Source organism: Tribolium madens, unplaced genomic scaffold, assembly GCF_015345945.1.
Source record: "Tribolium madens isolate multiple individuals breed KSU strain unplaced genomic scaffold, Tmad_KSU_1.1 Scaffold_20;HRSCAF=117;Tcas5.2_LG4, whole genome shotgun sequence".
NCBI classification, from domain to species: Eukaryota; Metazoa; Arthropoda; class Insecta; order Coleoptera; family Tenebrionidae; genus Tribolium; species Tribolium madens.
The window spans coordinates 4,013,828-4,030,740 of record NW_025400985.1 but is presented as its reverse complement, the minus strand read 5'-3'; the positions used below and the strand labels follow the sequence as shown (position 1 = coordinate 4,030,740).

General features: G+C 32.2%; 1 protein-coding gene across 5 annotated transcripts in view; it reads left to right on the top strand.

The window, feature by feature from the left end:
• Positions 1-16,913, top strand: part of LOC123004762 (brain tumor protein) — a 66,066-nt gene that overhangs the window by 23,541 nt on the left and 25,612 nt on the right. The window contains exons 1-6 of one of the 5 annotated variants that reach the window (XR_006412707.1): positions 7,031-7,117; positions 8,035-8,157; positions 8,211-8,418; positions 8,469-8,768; positions 8,816-8,913; positions 8,966-9,109. The exons of 1 other annotated variant lie outside the window; for it this stretch is intronic. The gene's annotated coding sequence lies outside the window, so the exon portion shown is untranslated. Of the gene's footprint in view, positions 1-7,030; positions 7,118-8,034; positions 8,158-8,210; positions 8,419-8,468; positions 8,769-8,815; positions 8,914-8,965; positions 9,110-10,887; positions 11,022-11,204; positions 11,341-16,913 lie in introns of those variants that run through there. 3 more of the 5 variants (XR_006412706.1, XM_044398180.1, XM_044398178.1) reach the window with 3 other exon arrangements.

The following is a 16,913-nucleotide window of genomic DNA, read 5'->3' as shown; positions in this document are numbered from 1 at the left end:
TTCATTATTCTAATTTCAACACTTTCACAGCGTTGCGCAATAGCACTGAAAAGTTCTTTGTTTCGTCTAATTTTTGTTTAAATGTTGGGTTTCGAGAAAAAAAGATTGAAAAGGTGCTTTGTCTGAAAGCACTGTTCGGAAAATTATACCATTGCTTTATATAAAAATTTATTCGGGCCCGGTGCACTGCTATCCCAGACAAAGTTCATGAATCTTGCACGAGTTCTCGTGTCACCTGGCTAAGCAATTTATGGCCGCAGAAAGAAACTTTTTACCAGACTCTGCAGACAGTATTAGTGTTAAAAGTGTATCAATCGATACTCAACACGTAGCAGTTTAAATATGGACGACCTGATAGTGATAATGATGCGTAATGGCAACCATCCCCGTTCTTTCACCTATTTTTGTCAAGGTTTGTTTATTTTCGTGGCAACCCTTACTGCGTTTGATTTTATGTGAAAAAAAACCTCACAAATCAAGCGATGTCGATCCTGAATTCATCCTCAACATAAAATTTCCCTCCTAATAAATATCTGATGGCGAAGGAAATTTCTAATCTAAATGCAAGTTATGAAGAGTATCTTGAAACTCTCCGAGGCTAAAGTAAAACGTGAAAATAAGTTTTATGTATGTGTGCATAATTCTTGGGCTTTTAAAAGGTGATCTAATTTCACATGAAACGAATTTTCCCCAAGTCAATTCTCATCCACTTTGTCCTGTTTTATTCTCAATTAGAATTTAATTATTTTATAATTTAACGTACAAGCAAACGTTTCCTAGGTGTCACCAAATACAGGGTGTCCCAGCGAGTTGAAGAAGTCCATTAGTGACCTTTAAATGGTAAAATAAAAAAAAATGTATAGGACATTGATAGATACTACACTTTTACTAATTATTTTCAACCATACAGCAAAATACACTAAACTTTTATTAGTTGATTTTGCTTAGTTTTAGAAATAAGACGGTTTCTTTGACAAAAACATGCACTTTTTAAAAACCTATTACACAAAAACTAAGACAGCTAGAACAAATTTTTTCTTACTTCTGCAAGAAGAAAGTACAGAATTTAAAGCTGTAGCAATTTTTCAGTGTTTTGCATTTGTAAAGATTAAAAAAAAGTTCGTTAAAAGTTAAATAACTTGAAAAATTCAAATTTAACAGCCTATTTTTTATTTTTGCATCTAATAGATTGATAAATTGTCTATCAAAAAAAACTTTTAATGTTTAGAATTGATAAATGAAAAGATATTTTACATTCAATATTAATTGTAGCAATAATGCCTATCAATATCTGGGCATTGTTGATACTATGGCAACCAATAATTCCACCACGGATCACTTATCCGTTGATTTATCCAGGGATTGTAAAAGTCGTTATAAATACTGAAATTCGAATTATTTTATTGCAAAAATAAATAATAATGGATTGAGTTTAACACAAATGTGATTATTAAGTGATATTTCTTCCATCTTTTGTGCAACTGTATACTTTTTGGCAATTGAAACAATAGTAATAATTTTTTTATGTTTAACGTTAAATATCTTTTTAGTTATTGATTATAAACACCTAAAAATAAATAATTTTATAAAGACAATTTAATAATCTTTTCCATTTAATTTTTTTTACGTTATTGAACTTTTAACAAACGCCTTCGTTTTTTTATCTTTGCAAATGCAACACACTAAAATGTCTTAGTTTTAAGATGTCTTAGTTTTTGTGTAATAATTTTTTTAAAAGTGCATGTTTTCGTCAAAAAAACCGTCTTATTTTTAGAACTAAGCAAAATCGACCAATAAAAGTTTAGCTTAAAAACATTGTTATAAAAATCTACATCAAAAATCGCTAAGAAACAGATGATGTCTTATTTAAAAAAACACAAGTTTGTATTGTAACTTATTTTTGAGACGCGCTGTATAGTTGAAAATAATTTTAAGCGATGGATTAGATTAGTATCTATCAATGTCTTATATATTTTTTTTAAATTTTACTATTTAAAGGTCACTAATGGACTTTTTTAACTCGCTGGGACACCCTGTATACAAATATTTTTGTAACTGTATTTCGGTTCGTCTTTTAACAGCGTTCCTTTGTGGTATATTTGATCACACCCTGTTAGGGCGAACTTGGAATGAAAAATTGATTTCGTTGGCCAGGTATGAGAAATGCCGGCCCTTGGGAATGCACCTCGTCTACTTTTTATACCTATGGCCGGTGTAGCTATCACCTAAAAGGCCCGATTTCTATTCTACTGCGAAGACTAGAGTTTTTCTTCCGTCTTTGAATTTATTTTGTGGTGTTTTGTCCACTTTGTTGTCATGATCCTTTCCTTGGTTTTCAAGTATCGAATTCCAAGTTGATTGAAAAAAAGTAATTTGGCAAGATCGGTGTTAGTTTGAAAGTTTGGAGGGTAGGCTCCGGTCCTGCGCGTGCCACCCCCAAATTGAATGAAGTTTACTTTCTCTGATGCGAGGGGTGCGATCGATAAAGCGGAGGGTTGTTCGATGCGTAGGACGATGCCATCCATGGCCTACCCTAACTCCCGGGCCAAACAAACCCTCGACCCCGTACCACCCACCTCAAGTTGGCGGCGTTGCTATGGGGGCCCCCACTAGCAACCGTCTCCCCTTCTTCGCTGCAACTACACTTTTGAATGCGTCCGGATCGATCCCAGATACGATTACGACGTCCACCGTCGTCATCGATTTTTTCCCTCTTGGTAAAAATGTAACGCCACGATTTGTTTGATCATTATGCTAAGGTAAATATTGGGAGACAGTCGGAGGGTCCCAAGACAAACATTTTTACCTGGAATTTTTCTGACACCTCAACGTCTTTATTGCATCGTAAATAAATTTTATATGTGCCTAGGTTTAATTTAGAGAGACATGTGTTGCGGTTGTAATAACCGGAAGTTGATGCCATTGTTGAAATGCGGGTATTTTTTGATGAGGTGGGGAAAAGGAAATTGTGGCCGAGCTCTAACCGTCAAACTTATTTTTAACCGATTTTAATCGAGCACTAATCTAATGCAGACTTCGGACTTGTTCAATTTTAAATTATTTTTCAAAAAAACACTTTTGTACGGTTTTAAATTTTATTTGTTTTGAAAACGGGACGCTTAACAAAAACACAAAACAACTCCACAATTTGCATTTCCAACAGATCCCTTTAGACAGCTTGAGATATCGACGTTTCCTACAATAAATATTTACGAAAAGGCCTGCAGTTTCACTGGTGTAATGTTGAAAAGTTTTCCCCTTCAGTTTGCTTCTTACAATCAGACTGGGGAGAAAAATTATAATGGCGCCCTTTCAAACTCACATTTGCTCCCAACGAAGCCAATAATTATGTGTATACCAACTAAACTCTCCATTTAAATATTTATTCAGAAAGTTACAAAACAGTGATTACATAAACAAATTTCTATTGGACCTTGTATCTAATGAAGATGCCATTCACGTCGTACATCTTATATCCCAAGTGGACAAATTTTTAATAGAGTATCCTCACGAGGCGAGTCTACTTTCAGCTTTTCACCAAAATTATTCAGATTTGTGACATCTTTATTCATAAGAGATTTATTTTAATTTTTTGGTAAATAATTCAAACAGAGTCAAAGTCACAGAATTTTCTTATCAAATTTATGCAATGTGTTGAAAACTAAGAATTTTTATTTATGACAGTCGTAAACGGTATTAAGAGCAATAATGAGGTATTTGTGGCTAAGCAAATTTTACCCAGGAGCCCATAAATCAGAAACGGGTTCCGAAATCTTGGTTTGCAGATTATAATTTATGGGAGTTATTAGGGCCCTATTGTCAAAAGAATTAGCGTTGGAAAATGGGGTGGCATACAGTCTTACAAGACCATAAATTCTTGATTCTAATTCTTGTAATTTGTGTTTTTTAGGGCGAAAAATGCTGGAATTTTTTTTTTCTAAATAATTTTAATTAAAAGTAAAGTGGGTACAGATAATTTAATGAAAATCTTGTAGGAGAGAAAGTTCAGTTTCTCAGCTGATCTTAAATAAATTATTTTTTTTTATAGAAAATCGGGACTGGTTTCATTTTCAAACTGTTTCAGTGCGAAGTAAGATCAAGATAAGTATCGACTTGCACTATGTAACTAATTTTTGGAGCGTAACCGTGTTTGTTACGACACTGTCATCGGAGAATTCCCGGAAACTTTCAATTTTGTTAGTTTTGTTGCAGATTTTCCGGATCCGGATTCATCACAACGACGAAGAGACCTTTTTAACACAATAGAAAAATATTTAATTTTCGAGTCTTTCACGTTCTTTTTGAAGAGTTTTCATTCAGTCCCTTTTCCACTATTTGCAATAACTCAATTTCTGTTAGATGTAAACGCTATTTCAGCGCAAACTTTATCCATTCCGGGATGTCGGATGGGATTTTAATGCGATTACACAAAGTTCGACTTTAATGCTGTTAATTACGGCTACTTCAAATAATATCAAAATTATCTCTGGCATTATGAATGTAAACAAATTTAATCATTCAAATTTGTTGATCGATTTGGCTCGGAAAATTCTCGTAATCAGAACGCCTTATGCATGCTGAAATATGTTTCAATTAAACTGTTAATATTTACAGAAGGTTCAGCAAATATTAGATTAATGCAAACATTACTTCAATTTTCATTTGGGTTAATATGTGTATTACCATGTGGTAGTATGTATAGGGAATTGTTACAATCAGTACCGAAGAGACGAATTATAATTTAAAGAGAAAATAAAAAATAAAAAATAAAAAGCGTGGCAGTGTTATTAATAGTTTTCAGCAGTAATTGTTCACTCGGGTATAAAATGTATGCAGTTGTGTACAAGGGGCCAAAATAACAGGCTTATTGTGGGGTGCATTAGATGCAACCGTTGTGGATAGAACTAGAAAAACTCGCCTAAAATCGTCGCTTTTGTCTGGTCACTTTTTTCCCTTTAGATTTACATATACCCCCTGTGAACGCCACATCTGATTTTTTTCATCATTTTTTTTTCAAACAATGCCTTAAAAGCCCTTTAAATCACCAACGTTATTCATCTCTGGGATTTAATAATTACTCCGACTAAAATGCTAAAAGAAGATTATGGATTTGTGCAAATCACGGTCCGGACCGAATTAATGACCTCTCGTCCAATCCATATCCATTTCACAATCAGATTACGCGTTTTTCATCGTTTTGTACAAACGCTTATTTTTATTTTCACTTTTGTTTTGTGTTGAATTTTTGTTAATTAAAATTAACGGGACTTGACATTAAATAGGGCAGGTGTAAAAAGGATTATTTGTTTAAATATCAGAGATGCGTCACGTTGGAAGCCATCTGATAAAAGCAAACAGCAGAAAGCTCAGGTTCACAAAGTATTATTCCGTTACAAAAATCTACAACGTAAATTGAAAAAGGCTTCACGTAATACGTGATACGTAAATCGTACCACACGTACTCTAAAAATTAGAAAAAAACAATCTAAATCAGATCGGAGGGTTTAGATTAAGTTTGTTTGTCACACAAATGTTTTAAGGGAAGTTCATTAACCTACAGTAAAAGAAAAATATTTCATTTGTGTCGTGCGTAAAACCGATTTAATAACCCAAAATAAAGCTTCCAGTTTGTAACGGATAAATAATTAATACTTAAGGAATTACCAAAAATCTTGACGTAAATAAATCAAACGTTATATAAAATGTCTAAAAACACGTTTTATGACGTGATAATACTATGTTGTTTAGAAAAATCGCTAGAAATCGACACCACCTACATAGAATGGCCTGAAAATGAAGTTTAAAATATCGAATTGAAATATTGGAAATTCTCCAAATGATTTATTGAAATGCTACCATTCTAAATATAACAATTTACACAATTATTGAACTTACACGAATGTGATATGGATGAGGAGATTTAGAATTTAATACAGTTTAAAATAATGTGGAGTACCTATAATTTCATAGTTTTTGTATTTAGTGATAGAATAACAAAGATAATAGATATTAAAGTGCAGTTTATAGATTTTAAAAGTACATTTCTTTAGTATATTTTATCTTTTCTGAATAATCGTAATTCCTACTTCAGTCTTATTTAGCTAATGGTCAAATCATATATCGATAATAAAATTGATTATCTTTGCGGAGAAATCACAAATGTATGATTTTTAGTTTATTTATAATTTATGTGAACACGGAAAGCTATAATTCCTAATAATTTTATTATTTTTGACAAACAATAACCGTAATAAATAAATAAGAAATATTACTAATAAAAAAATTGTAAAAGAAATCCGTGCTATAATTCTATAATAAATAAATTTAGGACCATACAAATCCAATATTAACTCACCTACTAAAGAAGAAAATATGGATAATAATGACAATTAAAGCGGTGGACTAAATGATTGACGTTCCTGAAAGGTGCTTTATTTTTGTTGGTATTTGATAAATTTTAGTGTTATAAAAATTAACGTTAACTACTGACATCTGGTAAAAAACAAAATTTTAGTTAAAATAATACGTAAATTATTTTCGATTTTCTACAAACTATGAGCTAAAGCAAGATCATTATTTTTATCTCCTCTAATAAATATGTATTTGTGTTTTGTACCAACATCTAATTGTAAAACTTATTATACCTACATATATGTCCTTGGTCTATCTGGCCAAAGTATTGAATAAAATGTCGCCAGAAAAAAGTGTATTTTATGTAACTGTTTTTAGTTACACAAAATGCTCATTATGACACCGAAAAGTTATTTTGATCCCAAATAACTGTCTTATATTTATTTTGCATACATTGCATATATGAATTTTGTCAAAATAACTTTCACAATTTAACAAAAATGTTATAAATAAAAGTAATTTAACTTTTCAATCGATTAGACTGACTATTGAGATTGGTATCATGAAAAACAAAAAGCCAAATTATCGTTTTATTAAAAACATTACTGATTAGATTAAAAGATACTTATAATTTGACTCTTCGAAGTTTTGGTGCAGTTTAATGTTAAAGGCTGATCTAGAAAGAAGTGTGTGTAATTTTTCAATGCAATGAAGACTTTAATATTTATTATTACGTTTATTATCTCTGTATGTTTGTCTCAAACGAGTGAGTTGATTAATTTTTAATTATTTAAAATAATGTCTGAAGTGAGTCATTAAATGTAATTACTTTTTAACTAAAAATGCGACAATCAACAAGCCGGGTAAAAAATGTCTAGGTACGACTAGTTTAGTAAAAAGGTACTTTCCAGAGGCAAAATTATTAAAAAAAATCAAATACACTGCCTTTTAAACAAACTTATTTAGCATTTAAATCAGCGTTATTAACATGTTGTTTAAGATTAGATAAATCCGGTTATTAATTCAATTTTATTGAAAATATTAGAAGTTACAGATTTTCTATTTTATTGCAGATAGTTTATTAATGTATGACGTATTTTACAAAATTAATTTATTATCGTTAGGTATACAGGGTGTTAAAAAGATTGTAAAATATTTCAGGAGGTAATAATATGGACCAAAACAAACAAAAAGTCTTAATAAACTTGGGGCCGCAAAGTAACGGTTTCGGATATATCGAAGATTATTCGTTTTTTGAAACATTTATTTGCAATTTGTTCAAGCTTTTAGTAAAAATTGTAAATTTTTCACATTCCATATCTCCGAAACCGTTACTTTGGAGACCCATGTTTATTATGACTTTTTTGTTTGTTTTGGTCCATATTATTACCTCCTTAAAGATTTTATAATCTTTTTTTAACACCCTGTATGTAAAACCTGTATTTATCTCTGTATGTGGTAAAATTGGAAATGAAAAGATAAATATGATTAGACTGTACTTGTCATCTGAAATTTTCTCGATCTATTTTATATCCTCATTGATTACATAGTTATTTCATGACTAGCATAAGATTCTTCACCTTAAAAAAGAACAATTTCAAATTTATTATCATCTGACTAAAATTTTGAATTGTGTATTGTAGGTATGTTTTTTTTACTAAAATAATTTCTTAATTTTTTCAGCCACACCATGTCAAAGTCAGTTTGAAAATAACTCGAACATTGATTGGATAAGCGGTCTGATGAAACAAATACAGAATGACAATGAAACTTTAAATTTATCATTTGGTTATACTGGGAACTTAAGTATTTTTTCTAGTTATTTTCTTAAAGCAAACAAAATGATATTTTTTTTGTAGTAATAGAAGCAGGTGACGAATGTGATGAATTTGGTCCAAAATACATAGACATACTGACAGACAACAATCAACTAATTTTTAGAACTACCGAAAGCTGGACAAAACTAGAAGAAGATCCAGACATTAGGTCAAAAATTCAAAGCAATGAAATAACATTTAGCCGTAAACTGTAAAACTAACTTGTGATAATGATGAGAAGAATTCTTTGGTAAACAACAGTTTTGAAAATTTTATACATATAACTAACTATATTTTAAGCAATTTATTATATACATCGATGACACAAATAACCACGATCCAATTTTTGATAAAGAAAAGTACGATTATGTAATGCCTATGCCTTTGATGCCAAATATCGATTTAACAGGATTCGGCGACGATATAACAGTTACAGATTATGATTTTACCAATAAAGATGTAACATTTACCATTGATGATAAGGATTTTGAAGTTAGAACAAAGCACGACTCGTATTCCAACACTTACCAAGCTGTTCTGAAAGTTAAAAATTACAAATACCTTTCAAAAAACTTGACGACACTATCTCTCACAGCAACTGTAAGTATAGATTTACATTTTAATCAAAAAATTATTTAGTGACTTAGGATTCAGGAGAGCCGCCACGATCACAAATAACTCAAATTCAAATAAAAATTGATCAAAGCAATAGTTTGAACTGTACCGAAGCTTCATATCAAATTGAGTACTCGATTGACTCTAATAAAAATAATAATAATAATAATAATATATTTCAGGTAACTACACATAGTAAAGGAACCGTGTGTAGAGACCACGTCAACAGATACAATTAAAGTAGAACTTAAAATCTACAAATTATCGAAAAATTCTTGAAAATTATAAAATTATTGTAAAAAAAAATTAAATTATTGTATATTGTGTTTCCCAGTAGTAACTTTTTTACATTTACCTTAAATACATAAACATTTGCCGAACATTTGATTTCCTTTCATAATTTATTAAAAAATTTGCAACAGTTATAATTTATACTTTTCTTTTCAATTCTATGTTTATTTAAAATCAAATATTCTTTCTGGTGTTATAGGCGTCATTATCACTAGTATCTTTGAATTTGACTTTATTTTTGAAAACGAAGCACACTGCTTCATATATAAAAGTTAAAATATTGAGTGTTTTAAATGCCTCTCTACAGGAATCTGCCTTTTTTAATTGTGCAAGAATTCGGACAGTCCTCTTTTGTAATCTAAATATTTTATGGATACTTGAAGAACTACCCCAGTTCCCATACCGCAACAAATTATGAAACATACCAAAATAGAGTTGTTTAACCATATCTTTACAAGTTTTAGAAGCCGCTGAAAGGGCATAATACGTTTTGCAGAGTTTTGTATATACATTGTCAACATGTAGTGTCCAACGTAAAGTCGCGTCAATAGTTAGTCCTAACATGGTCACATCGTTTACACAGGAAAGAATAATGGAATCATCCAATACCAAATCATTTTTTACATTTTTTGATTTAGAGCTAAATATCATACAATTTGTTTTTTGATGGTTAAATAACTATTATTTATTACCCTCGACCCAGACATTTATTTTATAATATACCTCCGTAAGAACTGTCATCGCGTCTCGTATATTATTGGTAGTAATCAAAAAATTTGAATCATCAGCATAAGATACTATGGTACAACTAGAATTAGAAATATATTTAAACATGTCATTTATAAAAATCAAGAATAATGTCGGTCCCAGTATCGAAAATTTAAACAATTACAATCTCAATCTTTTCTAAAAATTATTTTCTCAAATAAATATGTGTACCCCAGTTTTTGAGGTAGCAAAAAATAATTAAAATGAACAGCTTAATTTGTCATTATTAATGTGATTAAATTTGTACTGAATGACATTAATGACACTTTTTGTGTAAATCGGCCTTTAAATTAAAGATGCATTTAGACTTCTACAACCTACTTGATGCACATAAATATGAAAAAGAGTATATTTCACCTCAAAAACGCAGTTGCAACGTTGCAAAAGTGACGATAGCAATGGCACTAGGTGTATTATTGTTTACTACGTGATTAACGTAAGAAAAGTTGGTGATTGATCCCACGTTTAAAATACATAAAAGTTACTTTACTTCTGACCACATAACAAAAGTCATAGTCATTCATTCATTACTGCGTCATAAAAATGAAATTTGTCCTTCAAGTTTTATCTCATGTTAATAGTTGAATGACAGCTAACAATGTAAATGTCACACTTTATGCATTATTGTCAACATACCAGACATAATGATTGTATAGTAGTGGAAAAATCTTTAAAAAGTACTGAATTTGGCAATGATTTGACAATGATAAAACACATTTTTTACATTTTTATGTCTTATCGACGATTTGTACCCACAACACAACCGACGATAAAAGTCCCCTACGTAACAATTGACATTTCTTTTTCTGTGGAAAGATATCAGGAAGGTGATCTTTCTTTGTTTCATTCTAGAGTAAATTTCGTATTAACCTCGTCCGAATGATTGCCCACCTATTCCAGGTAAAAGTCAACGACTGGAATGCCGACTCATATCTCTCATCTTTTTTTTTTAAAGGCATTTCTCATCCGGCCTTAACGCCCTCATCATTTTTTATAATTCGTTGAGAGTTACCAACCGTCGTTTTAAAAATTTCCAAAAATGACAGTTAAATTCCGTTAATGTCAAAAATTCGTCATCAGTGATGTGAGTGAATTCTTGGAAAGTGAATGACATCTTGAAAAAACCAAGTTGTACACTTGTTGACGAGGGTGTCTTCGACGGGCATTACCATTGACCAGGTACAATAATGAACCCATATGATCAAAACACGCCGAGGTGGGGTGTCCAAGGGGCTGCGTCAATACGCGAGTCGGGCCCCCTTCGCGCAATCCCCACGTGGTGTCCCTCCCCTCCGGGCCCAGCCGGCATTACAGCAGCGACCGGTTCTCGCGCCAACAGAGCTCATTGTAACGCGAATCGCGGACGAGTACGTATCGCACACCGATAGTTTGTTTGTTGTTGTGTGCTCAAGTTGTTTCACACTGTAGTTTTTTGTAGTGTGCGCCCCCAGGACTAACTGACATTCAGGAGGCTCATAGATCGCATGGCGACTACAAGGTGAGGCCCTCGCCGGGGTGGTTAACCCGATCTTTCCGTTTTTCGCCGCAATGTTGGCACCGGTGGAACAAAGGCGATGCGATTTTACATTTGAATTCTTGGTGTTTTAACGGTTCGCGCCCGTTCAAGGACGATATGCACAGACGAAAGTTATTTATATAAATGATCAGTTGATGTGTCTTGTCGCTGCTTCTTAATCTTCACCACCGACGGTTAATAACGATACACACTTTATTATGTTCGCGCCTATTAACATGTTAATATTAAGGTAATCGATTTTTTCCTCATCTGGACGTTTTTATCGCAAACATGACACAACTGTACAACTATCGCTGATATTTCCCAACTGCGTTTACCTTGTCACGTCCAGACCGACCAATCACCGATCCTTTGTTTCACAGACAAAACACCATTTTTCTGCATTTTACAAAAACTAAAGGAACTAAATTGACAAATTTATACTATTTTCAACTACTTAGTCAAAGGTGCCATGAAAATTCGTTAACTCAATAACTGTCAAATTGACTGGGTGACTGTTAATTTGTTACAAATATCAGCTTGTTTCAACTGACGGCTATGCCATTGGCAATTGCTTCTGAAATTTAAACGTTTGATTTTTACAGTTTAGATTGCCAACGTGACGACAAAAATTATAATCATTTATACAGAGTTTTTTATTTTTGAGTATACAATGTAAATAGCCCTATGTTCAATTTTAAATAGACCATGTTAATCCATTGCAGGGTGCAAAAAATGTATGAAGGTTATAACAAAACAACTTATAATTACAGGCAGTTAGAGCGTAACAAAATTTCAAGTAAGTTGCTCTTAAAACGTAGTTTCATTTAAGAAACAATTGTCAAAATGTTGTTATGTTGGTTAAACTTATACGTTAACAACTTATCGTGAATTTCAAATTCACGATTGGCAGCTCTGCTTACAACTGTTATTGTTATTTGACTCATTTCATTCCGCTTGATTCAGTAGTTGGAGGTGATTTTAAATTATAGGCTTGAATTACTCTTTTATTTTGTGTTTTAATTGTGTCTTTCTTTTAAATTTCTACAAATAAAACTGACAATTGACAGGATTGAACCTCACTAAACTGTATATAGCTGGTAAGCTGGTCTACAATTCGCAATTGTTTATTTCATGAAGCAGACTTTACTTTTTTTTTTGTAATCTAAAATCTAATAAGTATATGTTTTACGGTATGTTTTACGGAAGACATGAGTATACAGGGTGTGTCAGAACTCGCGCCCCAGAGAAAAATTTCAAGTAAGATAAAATACCAGTACCATGGAAAAAATGTTTAAAAAATTCTATCTGTCAAAAAATTTTTACATTTATTTTTTGACATTTGACATTTTTTATGTCTATTTAATGATGTTGATGTTCTTGTATATCTTTTTTTATAATTATTTAGTAAAGATACAAAAATTTTGCCAATAAAAGCCACAAATAACATTAAACAGGATTACAATTTAGCATACAGCTTCCTTGTTTCCTCTTCAAATAGCCTGTAGCAAAAAAACTTGAGAAATTATTTTTTCAAAGTAATAAATAGAGTCAAAGTGCAAAATTTAAATTCTTATAACTTCGAAATTTTTATAGATAGAATTTTTTTAAACATTTTTTTATTTCCTGATTTCTTACCTTACATGAGTTTTGGCGCACCTGTATGCAATTGAAAACTGGTTGTTTTTTAAGTATAAAAATATATATATTTTTTGAAAAGAAATGAAAGATTTGCCTAATTTGAAATCGCAGAATGAGGATTTCGCATGCGGGTATTAATATTTGAAATAAGTGAATTTATGGTAGGAATAGCTCGTGAGTAATTATTGATATTGTATCTAATAAGACAAAAATAACTTCGTTTATCAGATAAAGACTTTTTTTAACTGGTCATAAATTTTACAATACAATAGATACGGTTTTGTCCATAATGATAATCCTCTACTTCTTTTGAGGGGATTTGAAACAGGTAACAAACCATCTTAACACAATTATTAAGTTACGTCAAAAGCCATTGGTATTTCTTTGTTAAATTATTAGATTTGATTAAACTTTTCATAACCCATTTAATTTATATTAATTAAGTTTGCCGGTTTCTGAGTGCAAAGCTTGCTTCATCCAAACAAACAATATTTACTTTTTAGAGTTGATAATTGTTCGATAGTAGGTTTATCGCAAATTCATTCATCTCGACGCGACGTGAAAAAAATCGTCTGGTTTACCAAAACTCTTGAAAAAAATGGGGAGGAAGTTGGTGTTTTTATCGGGAATCACTCACTAAGTTATTTTTCACAATGGCGCGCCCCGCAGTGATTAACAAACGGTTCGTTTCTTTGTCTGTATTTTCCTTAAACCGCTTTTCTTTTGATTTATTAATATGTGGTCTTTAAATAGAAAAACGTTGGCGTATCTCATTGTTATGTTTATGGTTTAGTTATGTAAATATAGATATAAAATTTAGGTTCACAATTTTCACACAGTGCGCTTGCTTATCTAAGAGCAAATACCGGAGCGAACGCGATTATAGCTTTTTTCCCGATCTCTCGTTTAATCTTTTTTAACAGGAAGGAAAACAAATGTGACATCCGTTGATGAATAAAATAATCTTGGTCGTGCGTTTTATCTTTTCTTTTGTTCCCTTGTTTCCGTATGCGCAGTTTCAAAGTGTCCTTAAATTTCTATAACTGACCTCGACTACCGCGCCTACATTATTCTTTATTATGTCTTGTGGAACCTATCGGACATGTGTGTAATATCGAATTACGCCAACAATTCCATATCCATACCAACAATGCTAATACCGAGATCAAACAGCCGTGAAACTGTTGTGTAATTTTTAATTATTAATCTAACACCAAATTGCGTGATTATGTTGAAAATGCGCCGAGATGATCTCATGGGATTGCTGATGGTACTTTTTGAAAGTGAAAGTGGTTTTTGTCGTGACCTTTATCCCCTTCTCTCGAATTTGACCATACATAGGAATGGGATCAGTTGGTGCATCAACCAACTCCAGTAAATGATATAATGCCAAAAAACAACGCCTATTTTGCTGCTTCTTCTACTTTATTAATGTTCAGGATTTTACTCAGATGAAGCGAAAATATGGGACGTTTTACGGGATTGCATCTGCCGGAAGTTGTGGTCTTTTTCCTTACACGTGGCGGGAATGTGTTATGATTGATGAAATTTCTTGTACATAGAGGCGGTCGTCGACGCCTTTTCAAGGTCTCGTAATTAACAATTACACCAAGAACTGAAGAAAAAACTCTCATTGTTTTCACTATCTCGCTCTGGTCGGTGTGTGGTCGAGGTGATGTAGCTGACAGATCGTTCTCTTCTTTTTCACTATAAGTACCAACTCAATTAATGACCAATGGTTGGTCGTCTTAAATGGTCTGGGGAATTTATGAGATATTTCGTACCGAATTCGTCAAAGCGTCGGCTTGAGTTAAGACAGGGCTATGATAAAATAACGCACAAAATTTATAAAACCGAATGTTTATTTTTGAAAAAATACATAAATATGTCAAAAAGGTATTTAGAATAAATTCTTGTGTTTACTTTATCATGACGTCAAATTTTTACAAATTGACGAAATTTTTTTGACATATGTTTGCATTTTTTTGAAAAATTAACACTAGGTTTTACAAATGTGTTATTTTATCATATCCTTGTATACAGGGTGTTTACGGTCTTAAATGAAATGAAAGGAAATGATTCATTTTATATTATTTGTTTGAGAACTGCTGCTTTAGCTTCAAAAATGGCCATCGGTATCATTACCCTGTGTTTTATCGTAAATCACGACAACCAATTTATTATTTTAATATTTGCGATCCATGTCCATAAATTTGGAAAAAAAAAGAAAAACGAATCAAACCTACTGCTAGAAGAAATTAAACTGAAGTTCTTCGAATTTTGATAAAAACTACAGTAAAAGCGAATCAAATGATGACAGTGTCAAAAGTATAAAGTGACTTTTCTCTTTTATTGTCATAGATACGATTTTTTTATTTGTTACAACAATACAATTTTATCTGAACAAGGAAATAATTCCAGTGATCCTCAAACCGTGTACCAATATTTTGGAGTTAAATAACATTCTTAATAATAACAATCGTGTGAGTTTTTTCTCGGTTACAGTATTTCTGTACTCTTCTATTATTAGGTCCATTTTCAACTCTAAGACCGTAAACACCCTGTATACACCTACAATTTTCAAATAATACAATATTTCTCTATGGTACGCATATAAATATTGTTTATTGTTTTGCACAAAATATCTTCATTTTTTTAATAAACGTTACCCGGATAAAAAGTTTGTTTATCATGATTGGTGGTGACCTATCGCAGCATTACTTAATTTGCAGGAACCATCAGTCACGAACAAAATGGGTGATAAAACTGTCAATCTGCAATTACCTGAATATGTTGTTATTACACTCGTAAACATTTACGCAATCTCCTTTCATACTAAGCTTTATTATGCGTTCTATAGGGAATTGTTAGATGGCTGGGAATTTATGCAACAGTATGTCATCTTTTATATTAGAATTAAATTTCCTTTATTTGTTGTATATGTTAGCATAGTTGCATCAACAATGATAAGAGAAATCAAAACTGATAAAAGAAAAGTGCAATCAGTTGGAATGGAAATTTTTCCGCTTAGAGCTTTGTTTGAGATTTAGTACTCCTACAGTACACCTCTAATTATAACGCTCGAATGACTTATTGACTGCGTGATATCATATATTCATTACAAATATTATTTTAAGGTGCTTCCAAATATGAACCCAGTAGAGAAGCGCAAGGTGTCCAACTGGTCTCCATATAGCAATAATATACACGGGGGCCTCTTGAGAGATACTCACCTTCGTATGCGACAAACTTTCACTTTCGAAACATAACTTTCCTACTTTATGTATCCAAATCTAATTACCTAATTTGGTAAGTTTTGAGTTGAAGGGTTGGTGTTGATTTAGCTCTCCCTTGCCACAAGTGTTTCATAAATGCGTCGATTTTATTATAATCGTGAAAGGACGTGCGTTATCGGCAACCTTGACGTCATGTCGTCGACACCACGTCCAAAATTCTAATTTAAATGTGCAAGGTAGATTACAGCTTTTATTGAATCGAGACACACGACCTCATTAAAAAATTACCAGCCGGCACGAGGATGTCCGAAAGGCCGAGTTGTGGCATCTGCTATTTCGTATGGTGAAAAAATTGCTTTCACTGATTCGAGCGACTAATTAGCCAGCCCTGTGTAGAATCGGTGGGATTTATTCAAAAACGGATGCAAAATTCTATATCTAACGTTTCCCGTGCCGCCTCCGGCTGTATTTATTCGAACCGTCCCCGGGAAAGCACTTAATCATATTATCGTTTTCTGCTTTGTTCACGGGCGTAACGTTGATGGTGATGCTGACGCAGAACGTTTTCCTGTTCTTCCTATATTTGCGTTTGACGGTTTACATGATTTAATAAAATGAACAAATTTCAAACTAAATTTGCTTTTTGTCGGATGATGATTCAGTGTTGACATTTTGCAA